This window comes from Mauremys mutica, chromosome 3 (assembly GCF_020497125.1).
Source record: "Mauremys mutica isolate MM-2020 ecotype Southern chromosome 3, ASM2049712v1, whole genome shotgun sequence".
NCBI lineage: Eukaryota > Metazoa > Chordata > Testudines > Geoemydidae > Mauremys > Mauremys mutica.
In genome coordinates, this window is record NC_059074.1 from 118,161,758 (window position 1) to 118,186,815 (window position 25,058).

General features: G+C 38.1%; 1 protein-coding gene and 1 long non-coding RNA gene across 12 annotated transcripts in view; one reads left to right on the top strand and one right to left on the bottom strand.

Annotated features, from left to right (window-relative positions):
* Positions 1-13,489, bottom strand: part of LOC123366318 — a 137,155-nt gene extending 123,666 nt beyond the window's left edge. For both annotated transcript variants that reach the window (XR_006578036.1, XR_006578035.1), the window contains exon 1: positions 13,265-13,489. This is a non-coding gene — a long non-coding RNA (uncharacterized LOC123366318). The remainder of the gene's footprint in view (positions 1-13,264) is intronic.
* The window catches only part of ARID1B (AT-rich interaction domain 1B), a 413,974-nt gene that overhangs the window by 4,886 nt on the left and 384,030 nt on the right, over positions 1-25,058 (top strand). The gene's annotated exons all lie outside the window — the stretch shown is intronic.

Consider the following 25,058-nt stretch of genomic DNA (forward strand, 5'->3'; position numbering starts at 1 on the left):
TCTGGCCTGATGGTAAAAGAAAATTTGCTGGTTTGAATTTTTTTTAAAGGAAAATAGATTATACGGAGTAGAAAATAATTATTTTAGTTGCTGGTACAGTTATTTCTTTTTATAGATCTTTAATTCTTTTGGTACCTTATTTCAGTGGTTGTAGAAATTGTACATTTTTTTAAATAAGTGAGAAATAGAACCTTTCCTGTAGCATTTGAGTATAGTGTTTCTTTGATTTTTTTTGTAATACTTTGCTGCATATATGTGTACACTACTACCAAGTCTGAGCGTCAGTATGCTAGTGATGATTTGACTCTAAACATATATAAACTATTGCTCTGTGAACAATGGGTTACAATACCTGAAGCGGCACGATGAGGACATTATTGCCTATAGGAAGGTACTTTTCTTAGTATCCAGGGCAATAGATTCCCACTACGAGCTGAAATGTCCGCCTGTCTAACCTATTAAATCATTTAAGGAAATTTTGCTTCTGCTTCATTTAATCTACTTGCCTGAAACAGAGATGAGACATGCAGCTTGAAGAACAGGCCTCTCATTGCAGAAGAAGGGAGGAAGCACAAATATTCAAAGCTACTGGATACAGTTAATGCAAAATTAATTGGTTATGAATAATAAGTTATATGGTATCACAGTTAAGGGGGAGTGATGAAATCCTATAAGCCATCTGTTTAATTATTGACCAGTTTATTGACAGTATAACTCAAATTTGTAATCAAATGACCCTATTTATTCTATATTTTGAGTTTCATTCCAGGGTGTGTGTGTGTGTGTGTGAGAGAGAGAGACACGCACCACACACACACACATATAAGTTCTGCACTTGCTTTCTCTCTCTATGTCTATATAAAAATAATGTATGTGTGTGTATATATATGTCTATATATCTATATATATCGAGAGAGAGAGAGAACTTGGCCTTTTCAGTATTATCTGGGTTGTACTTGATATTTACCAGTTGTTAGGAAAAAATCAATGTAGAGGAACAGCTGATTTGTTTGTTTGAAAATTAATAGTTTCTCTCCCTATGGGAATTATTTTCCCCATAAACTCAGAATGGGCCTGAGTCTGCAGCTCTTCTTATGCCAGTTGCATTGCCTTTAAAGGGGAGTGTTGTCTGAGTAAGGACTGCAGGATTGGGCCCTGTGTCTGGGGGCTGATAGACAACTGTCAGTGTGGTGCATAGCTTCTCTGTACATTAATGGGAGAATAGACTTCCTTTCTGCCCATATGTTTATTCGCAAACAGTTTGCTGTTATACATTCTCTACCTAGAAATAGCAGAGAGCAGTAGTGTGAATTAGTAGCATCTCTTTTGTACTGTGATTATATATTTGACACTTGTGGTTTGGTGTTCACTTACTGGTTTCTGTAGTGATCATTATGTTTGCAAATTGAAGAATAGGACTCTGTGTATGAGGTACGATAAATAAAAGTGGTGCATACCAGTATACTATATTATTACCTCCTCCTTCACATTAGACTTGTACAACTGAATAGCCAATTAATGTGTTTCTGGCATTTTGATCTAAGTCTATGGGAAGGAAAGCTAATACGTTTATACTGTTGTAGTATTTTTATTCCTGGATGCATATATAATTAATTTTTTTGAGATTGCCAACTGGACTGATTGCTGATGGTCAAACATAGGTTACCTGACATTCTCATTTGGAATACAATGTTTTTTAAAAAGTAAGTTAAAACTAGATTAATTCTAATGACTAAAATAAGTTTGAATGATAATTTAAAGTTCTATTTTTCTTTCTTTTGCTATTGTACCTGCAAAGCATATAAAATCAAGTATGGATATCCTGAAATTCTCACCAGTAATATTTTAAGTGACAGTATTTTATTTATACTTCAGTCCACATAACTGTCCTCAGCTTGTTAGGACATGGGTACAGTCTTGCATTTCAATATCTTTTTAAAATGTGCCATTTATCAGGAGGCTCTAAAGATTCTCTGTGGATGTGTAAAGCAGTGTTACTACACTCACTGTGCATGCATGCTCAAGGCTGGAGGATTTCAGCTCCCAGTAGTATTAAGATGTGGTAGGCTAACTTGCCAGACTATGTTTCAGCATTGTATTGTTTACAATATTCAGATTTCGGGGTGGGGTGGGGGTTTACATAGTACTCAATAATTTTTTTGGTAGGATTTGGTGAGGCCCTAAATGAATTAAAACTTAAATTGCCAATGTACCTTGGTGGTTTTCAAATTTATTTTGAAAACTGATCTAAAAATAATGTGGGTATCAAGCTTCAGTGTGGTATGTCTTCACAGACATTATTCAGGCAATAGGAAAAGAAAATGACTTCATGTCTGTATTGTCATCTTGAATTCTAAATAATAATGCGTGTACATAAGTTGTCTGTCTTGCACTGTTTTATGATTATGCCCTTACTGATGTCTGTGCAAAACCTTAGCGTTTGTACGGGTATCACTGAGGGCAAAATCTGAGGAAATTTGGGTTGGACAGGTGTATCCTGAGGGCTTAGTTTGGACTATAGAATTTCCATTTCTAATGATGTAAAAAGCGGAAAGAATCCAGAATATCTTTCAGAGTTCATGGTGAGTTTATGGTAAATAAAGTGTAAGCTGAACAAACTTGATACAGAAATCAGTGAGAGATAGTGTACATAATACCCCATAATGCCATCTTGCAAGTTACTTTTCAGAGTAAAATCACACTTTTAATTGATGCTATGTGTGCTGTAACTTGGAGTTTGATGAAAAGCCTGACACACACAGCTTTATGTCCAAGACAATATATGTCTTTTGAAAGGGAAGTTTTTATTTAATGAGGATATACAAGAAAATCTTGAAGCACCTAACTACATCCACAGCCATCTCATTTTTTAAGATGAGATGCAGATGAGATTTCCTTTTTTCCCCCCCTCTGCCTTCAACTCTAACTTTAACTCCAGCTTCTTGTATATACTAATCGTGGTTATTATATCTTCTTTAAAAGCCTCCTTCACATGGCAACTTAACTTATCTCAGGAACACAGCACCTTAAGCACCTTTCCATCCAACAAACTTCATATCTTCTGTTTAAAGATCCTTGGTCATCTGCAGATGTTTAGAAAACTGTAAACCCATCTTTCACAGAATCACTGTCCGGGAGACAGTGTACAAGGGTTTTACCTTTACATCTTCATTAAAATTCTTGTTAAATCTTTGTTTGGCATCTTTGTGCTCTGGAAATGCCAGCTATTTTATCCAATACCAAACCTAGAGATAATAGCAGTGGTGTGGCTACTACTAAGTTTCTGTGCAGAAAGTCTAATCTGTGATATGAATTTAGTTCTTGGTTCCCCAAATATTTGAGGGGACCTTATTCAGTGCAGAGTTATCAGCATTTCATGTACCCTTCATGTAGCATCTTGCACTTAAAGCATAGTGATTTTGGCAGTAGCTGTTAGTTAAGGAAGATTGAATGTCTATAGAAGGATGCAACCCATTTATCATTTTCCGTTCTCTCTAATTTGGGCATTACTGGTCAGATACACTTTTGCTTTGGACTTGGTAAGCAGGGGTTTGAGCACAGAAATTAATTGCTGCCCCTTTCTTTTGCACCCCTGTCTCTGCCTAGTAGAGTAGTAGTCCATTTCCCTTAATCATTGAGTACAGGATTATTTTTTTTCTGAGAACTGTGTCTGAATTGTGTTTAAGGACCTTCTTATGCAAAAGCATATCTATCATTTTGGGGGTTTGTATTATTACATAATTTTGCTTGTGAACATAAGTATTAGAACCATTACATAATTGTTGTTGAATCAATCTAATTGCCCTGTAAAGTCCAGGGCAGTAGCCCAGTTTGATTACACAGCTAAAACACTATTTGGTCCCATTTTAAAGAAGACTGAATTATGTTATGAGATAGAGGGGATTGGATTGTTATAACAATTATAGACTGGTCTGTGCAGAAAGACCCTTTAAATACAGTTCTGATATGGTTCTTGGTGTGAGGAGATAAGGAAAATCAGGTTAGAAAAACCCTGCAAGCGACCACCATTTTAAAACATGGAGTTGTGTTATTACAGTTCCAGTCCCCATGTGGCTATAGCCAATTCATTGTTGGCATAAACCAGTGCAATTCCCATTGACATTAGTGGAATAGTGCTGATTTACACGAGAAGTGAGTTTGGCCATTTTAAATAAGTTTTGTGTAGCTTTAGAAAGATGGCATTAAATAGAGATGGAGTCAGGAATCCTGAATTCTGTTGCAACTCTCCACTGATTGTCTTAAGAGAATTGGTTTAACATCAGCGTGCCTCAGTTTCCCCAGGTATAAAAAGATAATATTTATGCTTTTGTGAAGTGCTTTGAGTTCCTTGAATAAAAGGTGCTATTTAAATGTAAAATATTATTCAGTTGTATATTAGCTTAATTCAACCAGCCAGTTGTCATATTTTGCAACAAGAGAAAGAAGACGGGTTAGGGACTAGATGCTTTCCTTTCTTGGAAAGGATCTGGGACCAGTTGTTCAATATAAATTGATTGTATTAGTTGATTAGATTGTCAGACTAATTTATTTGTAAGCGAGATACTGAAACATCAGCTTTGAAATTTTCTTTTGAAAACAAGACTGAGTTGTAGTACCTAAATTGTATTTTTTTAAGGTTAAAAATAGAGATAAAGAGGTTTGTTTTGACAGCGTTTAAGGAATTTTCTGGTTTTATTTGAAACCTTGATTCAAATGGAAATATGGATGGAGCTGTGTATTTCATGTGTAACAATTTGTATTGTGAACATTTGAGTCTTCTTTGTTTATATAAAATACTAAATACTGAGGCTTTACTTTACCTTCAATCAAGGTTGTTTGCAGAAAATAATTCTCCTGCTTTTCTGATCCTACTCACTACTCCTTACCTAAGCAAAGCTCCTGAGAAAGAAATAGGTAGTATAGGTCCTTTTACAGTGTTTGTTTTTTTTTTAAATTTTATTTTCAACGTGAATGGGGGAGATAAATAATTCTGCCTCTATGGCAGTCTCAAATACAAAATTACTTTGCGTGACCTGTGAAAAATAAATATATTTGGCATTGGAGTTGAGCAAACTTTAGTAGAGTACTAGCAATGAAAAATTAATTTTGCTTGCCAGATTTAATATAATTTTATAGTTCTGCTAATAAATGAAAAGATGCAGTAGATTTCTGTGGCATAAATAGTTTCTTGCTTTCCTATGTTTGGTGGAGATGAAATCCTCTGGTAATATATAGTTAATAGTCACTTGGCTGTAAAGGTTTGTTATATGTACTGTTAATATGTTTGTTTTTTTAACCTGGCTTCAGGAATTTGTATCCTAAAATAATGCTAAATACAGTTCATATTTTTTCAAAAGTAGGTAATGTAGCCAAAGAAAGTAGGCTGGAATCTGGAGTTGATTCCAAATTTGGTATTTTGTACTGTGCATAAAAGTTTCACACATGAAGCAAACTAGTTAGTTTGTATGGCATCACATGATCAAAATATTTTCCCCCTCACTGCTGCCAGAAGCTATCTATTGCTTTTCAACAATTTCACTTGTTGGGCACCACGCCAAGATGTTTAAGACAGCCCCTTACGTGAACTGTTCCATTCTTAACCTCTTTGACTGAAGTGCCATGACCTTCACATATGTAGATTAGCCATGTGCTCTGTGAATTGAAACTTGCTGCCTCAGGAAGAAAGGGTTTTTCTTTTTATTCCTCAGGGAATTTGACAGCCATTCATCCCTGACCTGGGCAGAGGTAATGCAAGGAAATTGGATTCAAATGGAATGCATATAGATAACACACAGAGGCAGTATATACAGACAAGCAGCTTTCTTACCTTGTAGAGAATGGAATAATTCAGTGATACAGATAAACTGCTGATTTAGATGCTATGAAAAACAAGTGTAAAGAGATAAGTTTGGGGAATATTTTGTTTATTTTGAGTGAGAATTCTTGACTGTATAATGCTTAGCGGCATCCCCTAACAAGATTTTCTTTTATAACCTTTTACTATTAATAATTTGAAGCTTGTTTCTCCCCACCTTTACATTCTATGTAGAATCTGATTTTAAGTGTTAGAAAATCATGCAAATTTGAGTATTTTAAAGATTTTTTTTAAAGGATCTTTTTAATTTTTAAATTATAAAAGCATTAATTTCCACATGTAAAAAATAGGATAGTCTGTTACCAATGAAGAGGTATGTATGCAATCACTTTCTCTTAAGAATCATTTTCTCTCTCTGCTTTAAAACATGAAATTAATGTGTACTGTATGATTTGTGATAGCCTCATGCATGGTGTAAATTAATTTTCTGTTAATCAGCCAGAGCTAGTATTACACAATAGAGATCTCTGGGATTTTGGCTGATTGTACATGTAGCTCGAATATATTTTACTGCAATATGTAACTATAGTGAAATATTTTTATACAGAAATTTACCTTGTGGAGTTTTTAATAGTATACTCCTATTTTGCCTGGCTAATAAAGCCCATAACCAGATTTTAAAATAAAAGTTCTGATGGGGTTCTGGTCTAAGACTAGGGCTTATAGGTGCTATGCCGATAATAAATAATGTAAATAGCAACTACAGTGACTGAAGTCCAATCATAGTGAAAAAGAAAACACTTCAAATAATTCAGAAGAAAATCTCCCAATTTAATTTAGTACTTCCTCTGAAGAGAAGGGGTTGGTCACTACAGAGAGCAATCTGTTGCTGAGGCTGTCCGTGTTGTAGGAGTGGTTTCATGCAGTTCCTAGAGTACTGGGATTTAAAATAAATGTCCAGAGACAATTCTTCAAATAAACGAAGATCTGGGGACCACTAGGGTTTTTTGTGTATTCTGGTGAATATCAGAATATTTGTTTGGTAAACATCTTAATTCAGGGTCCTGGACGGTTTTAGGTTTAGATAAATGTCCATTTTTGTATTGCGGTAATACCTAGGAACTGCAGCCATGATCCAAGACCCCATTGTTTTAGGTGTTGCCTAATCATTTAACAAGAAGACAGTTCCTGCCCCAAAGAGCTCAGAAGTTTGGAGTCAGATCAAAACTAATGAGCTACTCTCCTGTTCCCTGTGACTGATCCATCTCCATGACTCTGAAGATTCTTCTTACCTAGAGCTCTTTACTTATAGGGGGAAGAAATCATTTGATGTGTTCAAGAAAAGGTGGTGTATCCATTCCCCTCTTTGGCATTTTCCAGGAACACTGCTGTCTGCCAGCCTTGCTGTGGGTTGGGTTGGCTCAAGCCTTCTCTCCTATTATATTTCCCTTTCCAAGGAGTGAGAGATTTAATTTGCTGATCGTCTTTATCTGTCTCTTTCCTTTCCTTCCCAAGGTCGTGCTGTTTTTCCTCCCTTCTGAGAGTTATTTTTCATCCCCCTTTGTCTCTTCTAATTTTATGTCTCTGCATTTCTGACGCCATTTCTTTCTTCTCCCCTCCCCCTTGAAATTAATGGGAACGGTGAGTCCCTTCTCATACTCCATGATCCCAGTCTTTGCAGCAATGGATTATGTTAGGTGACCATCCCTACTCAGCCCTGGGCCCCTGCCATTGCAGAGTTAGCAAGGATGGGCTAATAAGGCTCTATGTCCAAGAAGAATATGGCTTGTGACTGTTCCCTGGACCCCTTGCAACTTCTGACCTGTCTTTGGCTATGCTTTTCTGTGCTAGCAGGAGCACAAAAGTGGCTGAGGTACAGAATTATTTTTTTGAAGCGGGGCATTTACTACTTAGCCTCTTGCATAACCCAATATAACCACTTCTAGTGGTGGGAGGTCTTAATTACATTTCAGAAAAATCCTCAGACAGCAGGAGCCATAGTCCTGGACATTTCATTGTGGCAGGTTTTTAAAAATGAAAATGGTCTCAGCCTATATGAGTCTGTTGATAGGTCTGGGCTTGTAGGGCTGCTTCTGTGCCCTGTACTGGCTGTGACAGAGTGGGAATCAGAGCATTAATTGAATGTTCTTCAGGATGTGGTAGTGCAACAGGTGGTGTAATACAAATAGTTATCTGTGGTGATGGAGAAGAGAAACTTTATAGAAATAATTATCTGTGAAAGTATGAGTGGGATGAAGACTTTGAGAAGACAAACAATGGAATAGAGAGAGAAGAAGAAAAAAATAAAAAGGGAACAAGAGGAGAGTGAAACAAAAAGCAAGGAGAAATAGATGGAGACGTGAGAGGGAGACATTCCATTTTACCAGAAATTTCAGTCTGTCATCAAAAACCTTTTGTCTACATTTGCCTTAAAAGGAGAGCTGGGAAAACCCGAGCTTCTCTTACCTAATGTAGGAAAATTAGGAAAAGGATGGAGGGAGGGAAGCAAGGTAGTGAGTCTGGAAATAAGTAAAGAAAAGACTGGGAATGAGGAGAGGAAAAGACTATTGCAGATTTTCATTATTATCTGAATTCCATAGTGCCCACCATGTGCTATGTATTGTCTTCCTGTGCATGGACACCCCCGCAAAAGTTAGGCATTTTAAATGTTATTTAGGACTGTTTTCATAGAGGACTCCTGGATTTCTTCTCCACTTTATCCTCTACATTAGATTTGGAACTCAGAACCTTAAGCAAAGTCAGCTGCTTCTCCTCGCATCATATCTTTTCTTCCCTCTGGTCCCTAAATAACAGTTGCCCAGATCTCTGAAAGAGGAGCAAACTGGCCAAAAATGTTTGTTTTTCATCATTCTAATTTTTCTTTGAGACCCTGTAAGTTACCACAATGCATGGAGCATATTAAAGCTTATTTTACTTCCCATCATATGTCCCCGGAAATAATAATAATAATAAATAAAAACAGTTCCAGCTTTATAATTTATCCACAATCAATTTCCGCTTACAATCATAATTTCTTTGCAGGCCTCAAAACTTTTCCATTGTACTCTTATATGAGAAAGGTAATTCTAACTTTACTTAACAAAAACTCTTAAGGAATCAAATAACAATGAAAAATTACAAAGCCAGTTTCTTCTCATGGTGTATTTCCTAATCTTCCTCAGATTCCACCAATTATTTTTTTGTACTTTATAGGGGGCAGCAATTGTCAGACCTTAGCTCAGTCCCTGAAGATGTGTCCTTTACCTTTTGATGATAATCTGTCTTTAACTTGGAAAAAATACAGACCTTGACCTCTTTTCTTTTTTTGTCTTCTCCCTGCCTACCCTTTCAGGAAAGGCTTTTTCCAAGTATGGTCAAACTCTTCCTGTCTTGCTCACATAGCTGGATTAGTGTCAGAGAAAAATGAGGGTTTTTTTGTTGATCTTTAGGATCTCTCTCCTGCTGAGTGGACTGCTTGCAGGATCTGGCCTTGCTCTTAAAATCAGACAGTGTGATCAAAATATTGTCCATGTTAATTTCTGTTCTCAGAGGGATACTGTATCTTTCCCCCTTCCTCCTCTTATTTTGTGCTAGCATTGGTTTTTTTTCTTCCTCAGTTATGGCTGAGAGCAAGTTTCTTTGAGTTGTATTTCCAGTAAGCTTTATTTTTGTAATGCGTTTGACTTTCCAAATATTATGGAGTCCCTTTTGATCTCAAAATGCTCAATGGACAAACATTTGTTGGATACAGTAGTTGCTCACCTTTTGGTATGAGGTGTCTAGTCATACCTCGCTTATCTTTTGTTAGTTGTAAATAATACAATTATGGACTCTGGTGATTAAGTGAAGTGCTTTCATCATATTTAGTATTTATCATTTTCATCACTTCATTGGATGGAGGAAGGAAAAGGAGGAAGAGTAGAAGTGGGACTGCAAAGTGGAGCAGTCTGTGTTGTTGAAATACATGGGATAATGAAATCTAGCCTTTTGGTGTTTCTATATTTTGGCATTTAATCTTTCTTGAAATCTGTAGGCCAAGGTGACATTGCCACAGACTTGCAAAGTTGCCCCTAAACCAGGTGGCAAAGGTGGGAAAACGTAGCTAAAATTCTCTTTCTAGAAATTAGGATACACATCTTCTCTGATGCCTGCCATGCTGTCTCTATCCCTCACCTCTTTTTAAATCCTGTCAATTTCTCAGACTGTCATTCCCTACCTAGCAGCCTGTAGCATGTGTTGGCTGTCACTTTCAGATTCAATGCTTGGGAATACGTAAGGAATCTTGAATGTGTTTGGATTTTTTTAGCTCACTATTCAGACATTCAGCAGACGATCTAGACATCTCTTTTACAGAGCAGGCAGCTTTTTTTGACTCCCAAGGTTCAGAGATTGAGCTCATGGTAGTAAACCTTTTAGTGACAGGTCAGCAAGGAAGGAGCTGAATCAAGTGAATGTCCTCCATCCCTAACCAGTGTAGAATATTTATTTGTGAACAGTAGCAAAATACTATTAAACTAATTTGAAATATGTGCACTTTGTGTGGTGTCAAGCTAGAATCTGCCAGAGGAAAGACTGCTTTTGTGGACAAGATGGATGAAATAATACCTTTCATTGGATCAACTTCTGTTGCTGAAAGAGACAAGCTTCTGTGCTACACAGAGCTCTTCTTCAGTGTTTATGGGTTTTTGTTTTGTTCAGATAAATGTTAATTTTACACAGTATCTGAGCACTCAATAATAATACTTTGCGCTGCTATAGCTCCTTGCATCCAAGACTCTAAAAGCACTTTACAACCATGAATGGGTCTAACTTCTCAACACTGCTGTGGGGAAGGGAGTTGTTATCCCCATTTAACAGATGAGAAGGCAAGGTACAGAATGGGCAAGATCCTGAGCATCCAGAACTCTCATTTGCTTCACTGGACTTGCAGCCTTTGAAAATCAGGCTCCAAATGACTTATCCAAGGGTCACACAGTAAGTCTGTGATAGAGTTGGCAAGAGAACCCAAATCTCAATCACAGTTCACAAGGCCAACCTTCCTTCCAACAATATCTTATTAAAACATTGAAATTTATGATTATTTTTAAATAGCTGAAGATAACTCTTCAAGCTTGCAAGGAAATTGGAAAAAAAACCTCCCCTCCTTTTTGGAATATCCACTCAAACATATCTTCTACTATTTTTCCTCCTGTTTTAAATTTTTAAAATTTCCTTTTAACAGTGATAACCATACTTTTGTTTTTTAAAATGCAGAACACCACAAGATGCATATCTGTAGCTTTGGAAACCCTGGGCTGAGGTTTCTGATGAATTTACTTCTGAATTTGTGTACATAAAATTTGCACATGCCAATGCAAAATTTAAACTTGCAAATGGTGACAGAAAAATTGGTTTCATATCACTTGCTATGTAATTCATCACTCACTCTTCATGCACTGTTTGTTGGCGCACTCTTATTGGCCCTAACAAACCACTTTCAGGGTCATTAGAGATGTAATCCAAATAACAAAATTAATATACACAATGTATTTCCTAAAGATAAAATTCTTCACAACACCACATAATATATCTCTAAAAGGAAAAAAATTCTCTTTGGGGTAGGCATTTATCCATCGGCAAAATGGGTATAATAATGCTTAACTGTCTTTCAGCTGTATTGTAAGACTTAATTATATTGTTTGCAAATAGAAATCCTAAAATTAAAGCATCATTATTTTTAATAATTTCACTATACATATTTCACAGATATGGTGAATGTAGTAGGTCTATGCCTTTCCATGTTTGTATATAATGAAGCTAGAATTACTGTTTACTTTCTTGTTAGAGCACCTGTATTAAATGGTGACAAATTTTATTTGGTGTTAATTTATATTTTTTGGCTACCCGATAGCCATCATTGTTTGAGATGGCAGAATTCTGAAGAACCTCTGTTTATAGCTTCAACTCAAACTAGTGGTACAATTCTTAAAAATATACTGTATACATCTTCTCTGTGGGGAATAAAAAGGATTGGTTTCTCAAGGTTGACTGAAATATTTTAACTTTGGTAGCAAATGAGGTGTGAATCAAATTGTCAAAAGGATGGAGACTAAATTATTGCAGCACTGACTGTTTAAACTAGCTGGCAGTGTACTTCAGAAGGTGTTAGCCTAACAAATAAATGTGTAAACGGCACCTTTCTCCTTCATTATACCTTGTTTCTCACCACTTGCTTTATGCTATGAGGAACTAAATCTGTGTGGGAGATATCACAGCCATTCTCAAAGTGTTAGTTTATGATGTTGCAACCAGAGGAATAATTTAATACTGTATGAGATGGCTTTGGAAGAAAAAAATATTTGAAAACAGTAAGACTAATTTCAGTAATTCATCGTTCAAAAATATAGAAAGTGTATAAAAAATAAACTGATTTATGTGATTATGTATTTTTAATGGAATTTGGTGTCTATTTGTTTTGCTAGAAATTTTATTTGAACTAGTGACCTAGGGCTTGTCTACATGGGGAAATTTACCAGCATAACTATACTGATATAATTATACTTCTATAGTTATACTGCTCTAACTCCCCATGGTGACCTGCTCATTCCAGAATGAGTGCCTTTTCCCAGGTTAATGTATTCTGCTTCCAAAACAACAGAAGCTAAACTAGAAAAAGTCACTTTTATACCAAAATAAGAGTTTCCATACTGGGAGTTAAACTGGTATAATTATGCCAGTAAATTTCACTGTGTAGAAAAGCCTATGGTAATTTTGCTGTTTTGAAAGAATTTCTGGGTTATAAAAAGTGTCTCTGAATTTTGGTATCATATTATCACAATAAGACTTCAGTATTTAATGCAGGAAGCCTAAGAACGATAGGTGATAGAACGGGATCATAATTCTTGTTCCTAGATACTTGATTGGTATTACAGCTTTTCTGTGGTGGAGAGATGCTTTAAGAAACTCACTCTCCCAGACAGTAAGTGGAATAATCTGTGGCAGTGTAGTAAGTTTTGTCTTATTGTACATTTGGTCTCCCGTTCTGTTCCTCACCATCTCCTGAGATTTCTGCAGTGCCTGTCGCAGCTAAAGTTTTCTAGACATAACTATGCAGATGTACAAAGAAGACTTCCCTGATTAAGTAGTTTCCAGGTGTGTTGATTACTTGTAGCATTGACCCAAACCTGTTTACATCTCACCCAAACTAATTACAGCCCAGAATCATACACAGGAGTCTGGTTTCAGGAGGAACAAGGGAGGCATACATCCCTGGCTTGAGCACAAGCTGATGTGAATTGGACTGAGTGGGTCTCACTTGGTCAAGCCGGGTGCATGTAGGGGCAGGATGTCTTCAGGGCTCCTGCTCAGGTTGGTCGTGTGGAGGAAATGGTATAGAGGAGACCCTTGTACAGCCCTCCTCCTCCCACCCTCAGTGCAGTCAGACACAGTAATGTGGAGCTGGGCGCTTACCCAGTCAGGTGAGTGTCCCTCTGCCCATCTGTCGGTCTCCCCTCACAGTGCAGGTTACCTCTTCATCTCTGTCATGTCCACTGTCTCGGACATGATCCTGCTTGTACGTGTTGCCTGGTTTCCCACCATCTCTTCTGCCCCGCCTCTCTCCTCCTCATGGGCTTCTAGCTGCGATGGATGCTGTGACGGTACCTTTCCTGCGCTCCTCTTCCTCCTCCTCCTCCTCCTCCTCCTGTTCAACTGCCACGGAACCAGCCAGTCCCAATGTTCCGTCTCCTTCCCAACTGTCATCTTCCTCTTAAATTCCATTTTTCCCATTAAAGGGGCGAAAATTCAGATTCAAAACTCAGGCCCATGCTTGGGTCCTTTTGTGGGTTGATAAATAAGCAGAGGTAGGCATGAAGGGCAAATATTGTCCCCCCAACAGCAATAAAGCAAGAAAGAGGCAATTAAAAATGGCATATATTCTGAGTAAAAGACCCTGTAAAAATGGCATTGTGAGATTCAAAATTTATTTTGTTAAAACTGATTTCAGTAGGGTGGAAGATGCAAAGTGGAATAAAAATTATAATTTCTGTTCTTGCATGCTTCAAATAAATATCTTGCATGTTGATCCTGAATGACTTCTTAAATTGTTTGATACTAAAAACAATGATATTATATTGAGAATGTTTAGAATGAAGTTGCACAGAAGTCATGCATTTGTTGAACAAAGTGAGTGACTGTCTCAGAGCTATACACATGGAGTTTTAAGTCTTGTCACTAGCTAAAGTCAGTGGGAGTCATAGGTAAAACCTTTGACAAATCTCTGAAAATAGGCTTTTAAAAAAGATATCTTTTTGTACTGTGGCATCTCTGTGAATATTATACAGTAAACATATCTCTTTAAATGAGACAAAGTAATCTTGCACTTTTGCTTCCATGGTTTTTCATGAATTTCATTGCATACCACAATTGTTCGTACCATGAACTGTAAGCCATCTCTTACAGCCCCCCCCCCCCTTTTTTTGTTTGTTTGTTGCGTACAGCAGAAACTGTGATTTGAACAGCTATGAAAAAATCCCCAAGCACTTTAGGTGTTTTAAGTATTGCCATGTGTGTCTTTGAGTATGTATGTTATATACACAAACTACCATAATTATTTTGCTTTACAACTATACTAATAAACATAACCCCTCTTTCTTTTTAAAGGGAAATTTATAACTGTATAATATTAGTCCTTTTAATTCTAAAATCCAGATGAAGTGTAATCCCAAGTGTGTTGTTTCACTGTTGCAATGTAATCTTTTCAGATGATACATGATTTAGTTGGAAACAAATTAGCAGCTATGCATGCCTAAAGAAAGCAATTTAATAAACAAGATTTTAGTAAAACCTAATCAGAATTGTAAAATGATACTTGGGAATCAGTTACATTATGTAAAAGAGCTGGTGTAGATGTAGCTTTCTGTAAGTGTGAGTGTAAATTCAAGATTTCCTCACAGTGTTCTCTAAAACAGTGGTTCTCAAAGCCAGTCCGCTGCTTGTCAGGGAAAGCCCGTGGCGGGCTGGGCTGGTTTGTTTACCTGCCGCGTCCGCAGGTTTGGCCGATTGCGGCTCCCACTGGCCGCGGTTCACCGCTCCAGGCCAATGGGGGCTGCGGGAAGCAGCACGGGCCGAAGGATGTGTTGGCCGCCCTTCCCGCAGCCCCCATTGACCTGGAGCGGCAAATTGCGGCCAGTGGGAGCCGCGATCAGCTGAACCTGCGGACGTGGCAGGTAAACAAACCGGCCCAGCCCGCCAGGGGCTTTCCCGGAACAAGCGGCGGGCCGGCTTTGAGAACCACTGTTCTAAAACAGTTTAAAGACTTGATCTTCATCAGTGTTTCCATTTGTTCAGCTTTATTACATCATTTTAAAATGTGAGAAATTAATATTGAAAAATCTCCTCTCATACCCAATCTTTGTCATTCCGTGTTGGTTTTGGCTGTTGAAGAAATCCACTTCCTGTCTATAACACTTTAAACCACAGTGAAATTGGTGTGATACTTATCTGCTTTTGATGTTTTTGTTCTTTGTCTTAGAAAGTTAGTTTGATAGTCATGACAGGTGCCAGCATTGACACAGTGAGTTAGCATATCTGTAGGTTAGGGAAAGCATAGACAGCCCAGTCAACAATATCTTGTGCTTAGGCCCACAAGAGCATTGTTTATCTTTGGATTCATTGTCTATGCCCATTTGGTCCATGGTCTCTCAGCCGAGACTGCTAATATGGTTATTAATTGGGACAACAGGTTTTAGTAATATGAACATTTTGTTCACTAGGAATTATACTGAAACCACCAATGTATTATTAAAGCGCATGAAACAACCAACAACTGGTGAAAGCTGCTATCACTTTTGACCTGGACCACATATGAACCAAGGAAAGGCAGCAATTACTATTTTAAAATTAAACCATCAGACTACTTAAGCCCCCAAATGTTCCATTTTTAGAGAAAGTTAAATAACATGCAGAACCCTTTTGGGGGAGGGAAAAATTCATATATGTATACATTTATATATATATATAAATGTGAAGAGACAGTAGGCTCTTCATAGTTGAAGTTATAACAGGGTTTCCATTATAGGGCCGAGTTTGCCTTCAAAATCACCCATCATCCTAAAAATATTACTTAGGAATTTTGCATATTATCTCTGGCTAGAGTTTTTTTTTAATCAAAGCCATTCTTAGGTAATAGGAGATTATGGGAAAAAATATGAAATTAGGGTTGAAAATGGTAAAACATTACCAGAACTCACCATCTGCTGTGAGGCAGGAGGTTGTTGAATGAGTCTCTGCTTTACACTCCCCCATAAAACATCAGTATGCTACTACTTCTGTCACTGAGGATGTGTTAAATCAGGGATCTCAACCTCAAATGACCATGAGGGCCACATGAGGACTAGTACATTGGCTGGAGGGCTGCATCACTGTCACCGCCCCCCCCGCTGTCCCCGTCCCAGCTCCACCCCTTCCATGATGCCCACCCTGCCTCTTCCCACCCCTTCCCCGCCCCTATTCCAACCCCTTCCCCAAATCCCCGCCCCTGCCCCGCCTCTTCTCCACCTCCTCTCCTGAGTGCGCGGCTGGGGAGTAGGCCAAGGAAGGAAAATAGATCTCAGAATCCTGTGCATGTTGAAGTAGCATGTACTAACTGGCACAGTAGGAAAGTTTTTGGGAGAGAGAGTGTCTACCTACCGAGAGGAAAGTCAGACAAGGGTGGAGGGTTGCAATGAGAGACGGACTGTCACTGGTCAGAATTAGAATTTGGGTGGGACTATTTACGCCATTACATTCCACTGGGTTTTGGTGCAGTCAGGTCTAGATTTAATCCTGGAACTTCATTCTGGTGAGTTCTAGTACATATCCCGGTACTGGCTGTAATTCACTTTTTGAAAAGTTACCTCCATGATATTTTGTCACAATAATCTCAAAAACAGCCTGGCCTAGAAAATTCTAATTTGTCTCATTCAAGAGCAGTTGGTGAGATCTAGTGCATAGGACTCTGAGAAGTTGAGGAGCTTATTTTTGGAGTTGCCTCAGAAATAGGTCAGCGTCTAGAAGACTTTAAAAGTTCTCCAAAGGGTTTAGTGGAAACTTACATTTTTACCTTTAAAAAAAAAGTTTCCATCATTTTTAATTTGTGAAGGTAGCTTTTAAAATCCTAAACTCATTATTGTAGTATATAACAATGATTTTTCTTTTAAATATGAGTAGAGGAGGACCCCAAACCAGAGATCCTCCCTCCATCCTTCCTGTGCTCCTAGCTCAGTGACCTGGTCCTAGCATCCAATATCTTCTTTCACAAAATGTCTAAACCCCCATTACCTGCCAAGGGGGATTTTGTGATGGTAGGGTTGTAAATTATATATGCATTCTTTGTTTAATTTAAAACAACCTTGTCAGGAAAATTATATATGCAAAAATCCCTATACATTCGAAAGTTAGGAAACTTATACTCCACAAACAACCTTAGTACTTATTTATCCCCCGATTAATACCTATATCCACCAACAACTCCATTATACCCAGTCACAAACCATTATATAATTGACTTACATGGACATTACTCCTGAGTAAGGAGTGCCGAAGAGTAGATTAGTCCATTAGTTCAGTGGCAGGAAGGCAGGGAGTCAGTCTAAAACTGGCAAGTAATGTTTTTTACTTTCTTTCAGACCAAAGAGCAACTCTGTGAAATCACTGTATTTATTTTCACCCCCACCCTCAACTTTTAAATAGAAGTGCCTTTCATACTGTCAGAATTCCATGTTGTGACACCCCTACTCAAAAGTTATGACAGCAGTGTAATGACAGCTACTGCCTCTTGAGAATCAATCAGGCAATTAATTTTGTAAATGAAATGCTGATTATACAAAGCTTCACATGAGAGGCCCAGTGATTAAAATCAATTTAACAAATTGTTTCAGGTGGGACTTGATTAATAATTTGCCATAAATGCTGAGGATATATGACCAGCATACTTTTGTGTGTGTGTTAATAAAGAACTATATAGAACACTCAGAATAGAAAAATCTGCAGATAACTATGAACTTTCGGCTTATGACCTAGTTACTATAGCAGTACCATAATTTTTTGTGGGTCTGCTGTTTTCCTCAGTATTGATGTTGTCATTTCCTTAACTAGGCCTGTTTTTTCCCCCACAGTGAAAATACATTAACCATTAAGTTTTCCCCAACAAGACCAAAATAGCTGGGAAAATATCCCCAGATCTGTTTGGATATCATTTTATTATAGCAAGATTCTCCTTAAAATGTGATACTGTATTTTTTTTTCTGCACCTCTCATTAGCTAATCACCAACATTTTATACACTCTTCCTCTTACCCGACTTCTTTCTTGCAGGGACTTCTCTTTAGAGGGAATAAGCTCCTTTCAGGCTATGCTAGGCTGCTGTCTGATTTCTGCCTGGCTGCTACCACTCTTAGTAAATGTTCCTCCTTCCCATTATTTATGTTAGTATAGCCTCACGAAGAAGTAGGTGAAAGAATTCTTCTTCTCAGGGCTTGTCTACACTACTGTCTGGATTGATGGGCAGCGATCAATCCAGCAGGGGTCGATTTATTGTGTCCAGTATAGATGCGATAAATCGACTGCCAATCACTCTAGCGTTGACTCCAGTACTCCAACTCAACGAGAAGCGCAAAGGGAATCAACGGGAGACCGAAGTGAAGACACTGCGGTATGTAGATCTAAGTATGTCGACTTCAGCTACGTTATTCACGTAGCTGAAGTTGCGTAACTTAGATCGATCCCCCCCATAGTGTAGGCCAGCCCTCAGTTCCAGATACTGAGCAAAGAGCAGACTTGTAGGGTGGAAAAGACATTTACTTGCTGCAGAAGCTGAGAGCCTCATCCCCAGACCAGCTAGGAAAAAGAGGAGCGTAAGCTAAACCAGGGCACTTCCCCAGCTATAGTATCCTTTCCATGAACCCATTTATGTGGATATGCTGGGAGCAGAGAGGAAGGTGAAGTCACAAGCTCCAGCCTAGGGAGCTACTGGCCAGGAACCGAACATTACTGTTTGTATTACCCTAGAGGCTAGGAGCCTGCCCATTGTGCTAGGTGCTGTACAAACACAGGAAAAAATAAATGGGTTTACGTTGGCTTCCACTCAAGAGGGTCTCAGTGCCTTGAACCGAGAGAGTAGGTCTTTAGAAGATGAGTGGGAAGGTCGGAAAGTGCATTTTCTCTGCTGACACACTGAATTATAGATGCATTTTTATTTTGTCTATCTGCTTTTCTCACTTGTGATTCCTCTTCACCTGGTTAGGTGTGTGTAAGGCAAGGAACAGATCTACTAACTTCTTTAATTTTAATTTTTCAAGGTAGGAAGATTGTGTAAATGTAAATTTTTCACACCTGTACCTTTTTGGAAATTTTTAATTTTTGCAGTTGTGGGTTTATGTAAATTGGTTTTCTTTTCCTGGCTGAACCACAGCGTTGGCCACTGTTGAGGCTCAGAATCGCCTTAGTTGCTTCTTCACCAGAAGGTACTTTTGTATCACTGAAGAGCACATTGACAGCTGTCAGAGCAGATTTATGGGTACTTCTGAGCCCCAAAGGTAGATGCTTTGGAGCAAAGAAAACCAGTGTTAGTTGAGGAAATGAATATACATTTAAAAGTTGAGGAAGGTAATTTTGGGTCCTCCTGAATGAAAATTGGAGGTGATTAGGTGGGTGATAGGGAAAAAATGCTGACATGAAGATGTAGCTTTCTGGGTTTGAAATCTTGGCCCCATTGAAGCCAATGGTAAAACTCCCATTGTCTTCAATGGGGCCAGGAGTTCACTCAGTATTGTTAATAGTTTTTAGTAGCAAAAAAACTAAAAAACTCAAAGGGTAGCAGTGCTAAGCTGTGTTGTCACATGAACTTGTTTCAGCCCATAGGATTGTTTTGGCCATCGGGTGTGATAAATGTATATAATTGCTTTTTAATGTTGTTTTAACCTTTGCTTGCACTTCCAGTGACAACATGAAGATGCAACTCATATGTGGTTCATTAAAAACAGATTTCTTTTCTTCATTGTTTTTGTTGTGATTTACTCTCTCAATAGGCATTATAGCTTTACCCGCCTCCAAAATAATAGCTAGGAAATGGTTGAACCCCTAACCCTCCAGTTTTTAAGTAATATTAAATGGTTTTAGAAGAATGGTGGGGAAAATGCATGTAGCCAAAAATAAGCAAATGTCCTGTATTTTGAATCTATGATATAGTGGTGGTGGTGGTGGTGGTTTTTTTGAGGTAGGAGAGTGTTTTTTGTTGAGGCGGGTGTGTGTGTGTTGGGATGGGTGTCAATTTTTTCCTTTTCTGTTTTTTTTTTCTTGTTTTGAACAAGGAAGAATATTTGTGGGTGGCCCTCTGCAGCTGGGACCGTGCAGTAAGCAGAGGTTGCAAGACAGGTAAAATAGATACTTTTGGTTATATCACTGATTTGCCTTCGCTGATACCCATGGTGAATTTGGCCCTTTGTCTTTTGAATGACATCGCTCTAAGTTTCCTTATGTAGCTGAGATTTTTGTACTTTTGTAAAAAAAAATTTAGTAAGGAATTAAATAAGATATGATGATATATAAAAAAGCAGATGATTTCCTGCTTCTTTAATAGTCTAATAATGCAATGTCAGAGTTTAAAGATGTACATGAAAACTTTTTATAATATCTTGACTTTTCAGTGCTTAACTATATTGTTCTAAATTTCAACATAGTTTTTTTTAATGGATATTTAAAACATGCACACCTTTTATATTTTGATATCTTCCTCACTTTTTTGTCACTTTAGATACGTTGTCTGGGAAGTCTTCATTAATATTCAACAGAGATTAAGCCATAATCTAGGAATGGGTTACCTTTTCCCCAGTTGCCTCCTTATGCCTCCTGTGTCATTTTATTGTAGTGAATAGTTGTAATTATCTCTTGTCATAAATACCTCATTCAAAACTCATACATAGCATGGGCTGGAGCTGGGAACTTCATGCCTGCTTATCTTGGAATGTTGGTAGCTGATTGTCAACTATCTTCACTATAAGGTTTCGCCGCTTCAGACATTGTTATAAATGGAGAAACAGGTTCGTTTTAATACAGAGGCAGAGGTTCTGGCAGCAGATCAGTGGTGAACTTTGTGTGTATGGTAACTTCTGAGAATTTGAGGGCAAACTTATTCCAGAATATATTGCACTGAGCCCATATTGATTTGTTATAGATATAAATGAGGCAGCACGAACCTAATGCCATAGTCACTTAAAATTTGCATTACTGGCATAATCATCTAAACCAATGTTGTTGTTTTTTTAAAAAGCTGCACTTTTTCACTCTGAAGAGCAATTTTAGGTGAACATGATTTTCTTCTAGTGAACCACTTTGTTTGCCTGATGTAAGAGCTATGCAGAGTTGCAGCCTACTAAGCTTTGTTGCCCATTCATGAAGAAAACTAGGGTGTAAAAATAAAGGAACTTTCATCTGTGTACGGGATCCTCATTCCATCCCTGCTGAATTCTACCATTCCCTTTTGGAGGCGCTTTCTCTTCACCTGTCTTAAAACACCTCTGTGAGATGTCTTGTGACATCTTATGGGCTAGTGGTCTCCTTTGACAGATGAGACTGTATTTTCAGGAAAGTGCCATCTATAGCCTTAAACTTCTTGCTGCATGTATTTGAGAGAAAGTTTTGAGGCTAAAGGCAGGACATATCATTGGGAGCTAGGAAGTGTAGTTCAAGCATGTAGTTCAAGACTGACCATGAGCTGAAAACGTACCTTAGTACACTCCACAGGAATTGTGATGGAGAAAGGACCTCCAATAGTACTCTGGGTACATTGTGGGAGGGAAGGTCAATGTAACATTTAATCTTTTCACAATTTTGGGAAGTGGGGCAAGGGTCTGCTTTTGTTTGTATGGTTTCCTTATGACTGGGAAGACTGTGGTGATACTGGTGAAATTGAGAGTTTATAAGGGGTTGCAGTGTAAAATTGGACCAGTTTTTCTCATGAAAATGTGCTGAATTTGTACATCTAGTACAGATCCGTTTACGTGAAGATGTCGGGAGTCAAACCGTCACGACCACATGTTAACTGTCCGCGGGTTAAGAGGGGCATGCTGAAAAAAGTGTCTATGATTCCCTTAAAAAAAAACATAGTTATTTTCTGCTCTTTCATGCTTGCATTTTTATCTTATGAAGTCTGTCATTCGCCGCAGATGAATTATTTCGATATTTTCTGCATTTTGCTCCTCCATAAATCTTCCATCAGTTTCTACAACGCTAAGGGCTTCTGTGAGTGAAATGTTGACCTTTTCAACGACATCCTCGTCGTCGTCATTGTCATTTAGGCCTGTGTTATTAGAATTCTCGCCATCATTTTCGGGTCCGATGTCTTGCAGCCCATTAATATTTCTTCTTCGGACAGAAATTCTGAAGTCGGCCAATCTTCATCCATCTCCAGCCACTTGGTAATGATTTCTGGCGACGTATCCAAACTAAAATCTTTTATCATTTGAAAGAGAAGTTTACCTTTATCCTCTTTTGTCTGCATGCGTGTTTGTAGGACGTCTTCTTCTGAAAATCCTTCAAAGTCTAGTGCTGAATCAGTGCCACTGCTGGGATTTTCCGAGTCTGAGCCGTCTTTGACAGAGAAGACATCACCGAGAGCCTTCATCCAGCAGTTTTCAATGAACTTTTGTTTTATGCCATCCCAAGCTTTTTTAACTAACTAAATAATTTCCTTCATGTTTAACTGTTTCAGGAATTTGGAAATGCCTGAAGACGTGCATGACACAATCACTGAAATCAGCTCCTGTTGATAATTGTTTTTAAAATTCTGAATAATGCCCTGGTCTAAAGGTTGAATTTTTGATTTTGTGTTGAATGGTAGATACAGTACTCGAATTTTTCCATCGTTCAATACCAGTGATTCGGCTGGAGGATGGGCTGGACAATTGTCAAATAGCAAAAGTGCTTTGGCTTCAAGTTTCTTTGATTGCAGATGCTTACGAACAGCTGGAACAAAGCTGTTGTGGAACCAGTCGTCGAAATGTCTCGTCATCCAAGCATTTTTGCTGTTAGTGTATATTACTGGCAGTTTGGCTCTATTGAGATGATTAAAGCAGCGAGGGTTATGAAAGTGGCCAGTGAGAAGAGGGGTAAGCTTATGTCTGCCTGTCTTATTACTACAAAAAAGAAGAGTCAGATGATCTTTTATCTTTTTAAATCCAGCTGTTTTCTGTGTCTCGTAATTAAAGGATAAAGTCTTATCAGGTAGCAGGTTTGCAAATAAAGCTGTTTCATCACAGTTATAAAGTTGTTCTTCATGGTAGTCGTCATTTTGTAAAATAGATTTTAATTCAGCGGGAAACACGTTCATGGCCGATTCATTGGGTGATGGGCTTTCTCCAGAAATCGATATCTGCGTTATGCCATGACGCTTTTTAAAACGACTTATAACCCCCCTGCTGGCTTGGAATGAGTCATCCCCCGTTAAATTTCCAGATTTTGTCACTTGGGCTTCAAGAATTGGCCCACTTAGCGACATTCCTTTCAGTCTTTCCTGAGCAAACCGCGTGCGCATGGCTTTGTCTGTTGTTGGTTTTGCTGAATAGTGCGCATGTGTTTTCGCTTAAGCCCCACAGCAGGATCGATATTTTGTACAAAGCCATTCAGTTTAGATTAGTTTTTTAGCCATCCTTGGAGAGTAGATTCGGCAGTCCCAATATCTTTTGAAACTTTGGCCTGGGTTTCTCCGCTATTTACTCGATCTGTTGTGACTAGCTTTTCTTCTACAGTGGAGGAACGCTGACGCTTGTCCTCTGCCATTATATTAGGTCTACGGTTAAAATTTTCTAATGTAGTATATATATTACTATATACCTACAGTACTATTAATAGATATATTATATATCTCTCTAGCATGACAATGACTAAGCATGCGTGATATGTAAAGAGGTACAACACGTTTCCGCTCTGCACTTCCTGTTGATTTCTATGTCAGTGAGTTAGTGAGCAAATCTGTAGCACTACATAGCAAGTTCCTGTACCGCGTGTTAACAAGCCTCGCATGTTAAATAGGTAGCACTAGGAGGCATGACGCTACCGCGCTTTAAGTGGATTTGCATGGAAACGGGTCTGTACTGTATTTGATGCTTTGTTTAGCATTTGAGCATTCTGGAGAAATAGCAGGCACAGAAGAGTAGCTCTCAGTTAATTCTTTCAGGCAGTGGGCACTTTCTATGCTCTTTCTATTTAAGTACGTGGACTGGTCATCTAACGACGGGTGTGTGTGATATTCTGGCCCCATTGAAGTCAATAACAAAGTTCCCGTTGATTTCAGTGGGGCTAGGATTTCACCCTGGGTGTTTTTAAAGCACTCAAAGGAGAGTAGCAGTCGGGATTGTTATTATATGCACTCTTGTTGCAGTTCGAGCCTGGAAGTCATGTACAAATACGTGATCTGACACTGCTCTAAGAAGGACATTATAATAAAGATGCTATAGACTACACTACCACTAAAGAAGAATGCAAAGAACAAGAATTGTACTATATGGTGTTATGAGGAGCTGTATAAATATTTGAGATTTAAAAGAAACCTACATTAGAAATTGAAAAGAGGGTAGGGGAAACTGAAGAAAAATACAGTCCATGAAGGCAAACAAGAAAAAAAATGTGGGCAGTAGACAAGCAGAATAAGCAAATAACTAGCCAAAGCAGTAAAAAGGTTTTTATTCCAAGTATCGCGGGGGGAAGTAGTCTTGGAGAGAAATTAGGTCCATTAATAAAGGAGGTGAGATGAAATTGATAAACACTAAAATATTATATTATTTTTATAATAAAATAAAGAAAATAAATTTGACCAATTAAGAAGTAATTAAAGCTTTGTAAAACAGTTTTTGATGGAAGGTAAATGAGTACTTGGAAAGTGTGTAAATGTACACATCAGTTGTTTCTGAGAGTGTATGTCTCTGAGTATTCGAAAGAATTAGATAAATTTATGGTATTGCTGGCAATGACTTTTGAGAAGTGTTGGAGAACTGGTATGGGAAATCTGGCTAAGAGTAGAGTTTCTCTGATCTTCAGAAAATGAGTGATACATGTAATTGTCATTCTGTTGCTGTAACATCTGTCTTTAGCAAACTAATGGAATAAATGTTAAGAGGAAAAAATACCTGAACATCAAAAGGATAAAGGAACCTTGAATACAGATTTATAAATGAACAAATCTTGCTCGATAAACTTTATAGTAGTGGAAGAAGGGGGGCACATCCAAAAAT